This window comes from Solanum dulcamara, chromosome 10, assembly GCF_947179165.1.
Source record: "Solanum dulcamara chromosome 10, daSolDulc1.2, whole genome shotgun sequence".
Lineage (NCBI taxonomy): Eukaryota > Viridiplantae > Streptophyta > Magnoliopsida > Solanales > Solanaceae > Solanum > Solanum dulcamara.
Genome location: NC_077246.1, coordinates 60,684,361 through 60,688,921, shown reverse-complemented (window position 1 = coordinate 60,688,921; position 4,561 = coordinate 60,684,361). Strand labels below are relative to the sequence as shown.

Below are 4,561 nucleotides of genomic sequence, written 5' to 3'. Positions count from 1 at the left end.
ACAAAGTAATACATCAAGTATAGTAAAAAAATTAGTGTAAAAAATAAAACAATACCTTGTATGTATGACATATATATGTATATACCTTGCATTTTAAACCTATAATAAATTTGAAATCTTGAAATAATATATTACGAAAACTAGTAAGATATCTAGGCCATAAAATAGAAATGATGACAAATTATATATATATTAATCTAAATGGCCAAAATATTAATAAAAATATTTTATAAGAGAATTTATTAAAAGATTTTAAGATGGCCTAACTATTGGGATTCATTCTATAATTATGCTGTTTTTACAAAAATATGGTGCAAGGCCATATCTATTTTTCTTAGCCGTGAAACTAGTTTCTAACACATCTAAAAATAATTAACAAATGATATTAGCCCATATGCAAAAGGGTCTCAAATAAAGGGGAGAAATTAGTATTAACATTCACATATATGTAAACATGTATGTAAAAATAAATTAATATATCAAAAGAAGTATAATCAAAATAGTAACGAGAAAGGCCAAGAAATATTGACTGTTAATTTACAAAACTCCGAGCTCTGATGATCCTAATAGTTGTTGGCCCAATATTTAAGGCCAAAACGAATTTCGAATTGAAATTCCAGTCCTTCGGATACACATGAAACATAAGAAGAGAAAAAGATAAGGATTAATACTCTATCTACATCATAAGTAATGTGATCAAACAGAATAGCACTGCAGATTATTAACAAACATTCATTAGCGATAAAATAATAACATTCTGGCATCACATGTATCATAACTAATATTATATAAATAAAGAAAATGGAGCAGTGAACATCTTTTCAAAATAATTTCATGGAGTAAGTGACTGGACAAATAATCATATGCCAAAACTTGTTTTAGAGCACCAATCAATGCCCCATATTTAATAACATAAGTTTGAATATAGATAGAGATACAAACAGGGAGGAAGAAATTTGAGATTACCAACACAAAATCAATTTGGGCTTCAAAGGAACAAATATGATACTTAAAAGGAGGAAGCCGTTGAAGTCAATGAATACTACATATTCAATATCTCACATGAATCAGGCAAAAAGAAGAAAAAAAAAAAGAAGAAGAGTTAACAGGATAATTTAAATTTAAAGAAGAAATGATCTGGGAATTATTCATAATAGAACATTAAGCTAAACCAAATGAATTCTTAATTAACCAACTAAAAAAAATAGAAATTTGTAAATTCGATCAACCTCTTGACAAGCTTACGGACGAATCACATCAAATCACCTGACTTTCTAAAGGACCCATAAATGGCAAGCTTTCGAAAATGGATAAGCACACTTTGAAAAATTAATCAAAATTATTCATTAGAGGACATGTAACAGGGGAGAACATGCTATTGCCATTCATGCTTGAAGAGAAGAAATTAAAAATATAGAAAGAAAAAAGAAACTTTAACAGAGAATATTAATCGTGTAAGTAGGATCTATTCAATTACAAATGATGATGTGATCAAATAAAGAGGGCTAAATAGGGAATCTAACTTAAAATCAATCATGATTGACAAAGAGTAACATTCTGAAAGTACAAAGGAAGAAAACAGAGGCAAGAAGCAAACAAAAATATAGACACTATTCTAAATAATAACTGACTGCAAACAGAAATGTTACACTTTTAATAAATTAGATTTTTTGATCAAACCAAACTTGATTTCAAATAAAAATAAAATCATACAACTATCTCTTTAGACATATATGGAGGGGCTGATCATACTTTCACAACGACACAATATTGATAAAATAAAGAAAGAATTAGCAGGAATGATGTGCAAATATGACACTCATACATTAAAATCATTCAGTTCATCGACCCATCCCATACTTTGAAATGATTTTATTTTTCGAATAAAACTCGACTACACTTGAAGGAATATGCAGAGTTTGAAATCAAGGTCTCTCAAATATAAAATAAAATATGACTTCGAAAAAAAACTATGACATAATACAAGAACTTACTCGAAATAAGTAGTCAGTATATTATTACTTGAACAGATTTCATCCATGAAGAAACATGACGATAAGAATATGGCTATCAGATGGCAAAAATTGAATGGACTCGACCAAATGAATATTAATTGAACTTAAAATGGGAAGACGTAAATCAAGGTAAGCAAAAAATGAACCAAAGTTTAAACAAACATAAGACTCAAAACGGTTATAAACTTAAGGCACATTATAAAACCCAAAATCTTAACAGGAAAAGAAGATCATGGTACGGGACAGTAGGTAGCTATGAACCTCCAAGAAAACTAAGACATATTAAACTACAAGGAACTCAACAACAAGTAACAGCAGCCCAAACCACAGAATAAAGACTTTACAAGTCTGAAAATATCATCTCAAAACAGGAAAGATGAACAAATATTATAAAGGCAAGGGGTTTACTTTTGTGGTGCAGCAAACTAAGGTTGTTGATATTGTTGTCAAAGATTCCAACTCAAAACTCAAAAATTAGAGAAGACAAAAGGAAAGTAGTAAAACTAAAGATTTGTGAATCTGTGTGTGTGTATTTGGATGTGAATTGTCTTCTCAGTCTATGTCTGTGTCCCTCTTTGGAGAGCAAAAAACCTTGTTATTTATAGACAAAATTCGAATTTAAAAAATTTAATTTGAACTGAAATCAAAGGCATTTATGAGGCCAACAAGGAGAAGGTGAGAAAAGATTTAACAGATCTTACCTTTTTTTTGTCTTTGACTGAAAATTGCGGCTTGGAGGAAATCTCGCCGATGATGGCAGGTGAATTTTCTGAAAATTGAAAGGAAAAGAAGGAGGTGGAGAAGAGGAAGATCTGATGATAGGAGAAAGGGGAAAGTGCAATGAGAGAGAAGAAGAATTTGGCGTGTAGGTGTGGAAAAACTGAAAGAAAGAGGAGCGTGCGTGGTGTTTTGGTTTTTGCAAAAGTTTCTGATTTGTTTTGAGCCGTCCGATCGTTTGATCGGACGGTTGTAAAAAATAAAATAAAATTCTATGTATATGTATAAAGGCAAATATAAAAGTTTTAGAAAAACTAAATTATGAGAGCCATTAGATCAAATTGAAGGAATGAGATTAAACTGAAGAAACACACAATTCATATGCATCCTATGTGGCATACACGGATTGGCTAATTTTAGGGGACTTGGATTGTCAAGTTTTTGCTCAAATTAATCTATTTAAATTATAAATTACTTCTTTATTAAATAGTCATAATTATTTAAATTAAAAACAATTACTTTGCCAAACTAAATTATATGACAAAATTAGTCATTTTTTAAAAAAATAAAAAATGGTATGAATTAGTAACTAATTATTTAATTAAACTTCTTAATTTTGAATAATATACAAAATATTTACTTTAACAATAGAAAATGTATTTGATCGAAAAAACAATTCAATCCATAACAATGATAATTACTAGGTATAAATTTGTCAAAGGATAAAACTAATAAATATTTACATATATTTATAAATTTAATTTTTTATAAGGGACAATATTTATATAGTGAATTTGCCAAATGAAATAAAAAAAAGTTTTTTTCATCAAAAAAAATAAAAATAAAATAATAATAATAATAAAAATAATATTTTCATACCATTACAATTTTATTATTATTTTTACGGAAGCTTAATTAATAAAAAATGGATAGCCAAAATTGAGTGTCAACACCTCTCCCAATACTTCTTCGGCCAACATCTACTTCTCCATAATTCATCAATAATAGCCAACCTCTCACACTTCCACACTAGGAAATATGTGCATCTCCTCAGTACATGTTAAACCATCTCAACCTCGCTTACCCCGTCTTGTTTTTCATCAAAGTCACTCCTATCTTTTTTCGAATATCCTCATTTTTAATTCTATCTTTTTCGAATATCCTCATTTTTAATCCTATCTATTCTAGTATACCCACACATCCCTCGTAGCATCCCATCTCCGTCATTTTCATTTTTGGAATGTGAGAGTTCTTGATTGGTCAATACTCCACTCTATACAACAAAAGCTGATCTAATCATCACTTTGTATAACTTGCCTTTAAGTTTTGATAACATCTTCTTATCACACAAAACTCTAAATACAAGCCTCTATTTTCATCCACCATGCACTAATACGTTAAGTAACATCCTCGTTAATCTCTGCATTTCTCTAGATAATAAACCCAATATACTTGAAACTACATCTTTTTTTAGATGACCTGTGTATCAAGCATCACTTCCACACCAGCCTTCTGCACCACAGCACTGAACTTATAGTCCAAGTATTCTATTTTGATTCTGCTCAACTTGAAACCTTTATACTCTAAAGTCTGTCTCCAAACCTCCAGTTTAGCGTTAAGTTATAGCATAATAAGGGCATTTTAAGGCCTTAAAGTATAATATAATAAAATTAAACACACTTATCATGCTATATAAAATTAGAAGAGTAAGCTGTATTTTTACTTATTATTGATGTGAAGCAAATTTAAGGCCTTATTTGTTTGTATTTATTGGAAATCTGATTTCGAATCTTAGGATAATAAGTGCAGTTTTTTGTAAGATTTAAGCA

The 4,561-nt window shown here is 29.4% G+C and overlaps 1 long non-coding RNA gene across 1 annotated transcript; it reads right to left on the bottom strand.

The window, feature by feature from the left end:
- Positions 1-407: 407 nt before the first annotated feature.
- On the bottom strand, positions 408-2,885 carry LOC129871526 (uncharacterized). The gene is made up of 2 exons (XR_008762267.1): positions 2,717-2,885; positions 408-622 (listed from the first exon to the last, which is right to left on the bottom strand). It is a non-coding gene; the product is annotated as an uncharacterized LOC129871526 (long non-coding RNA).
- Positions 2,886-4,561: the final 1,676 nt, after the last annotated feature.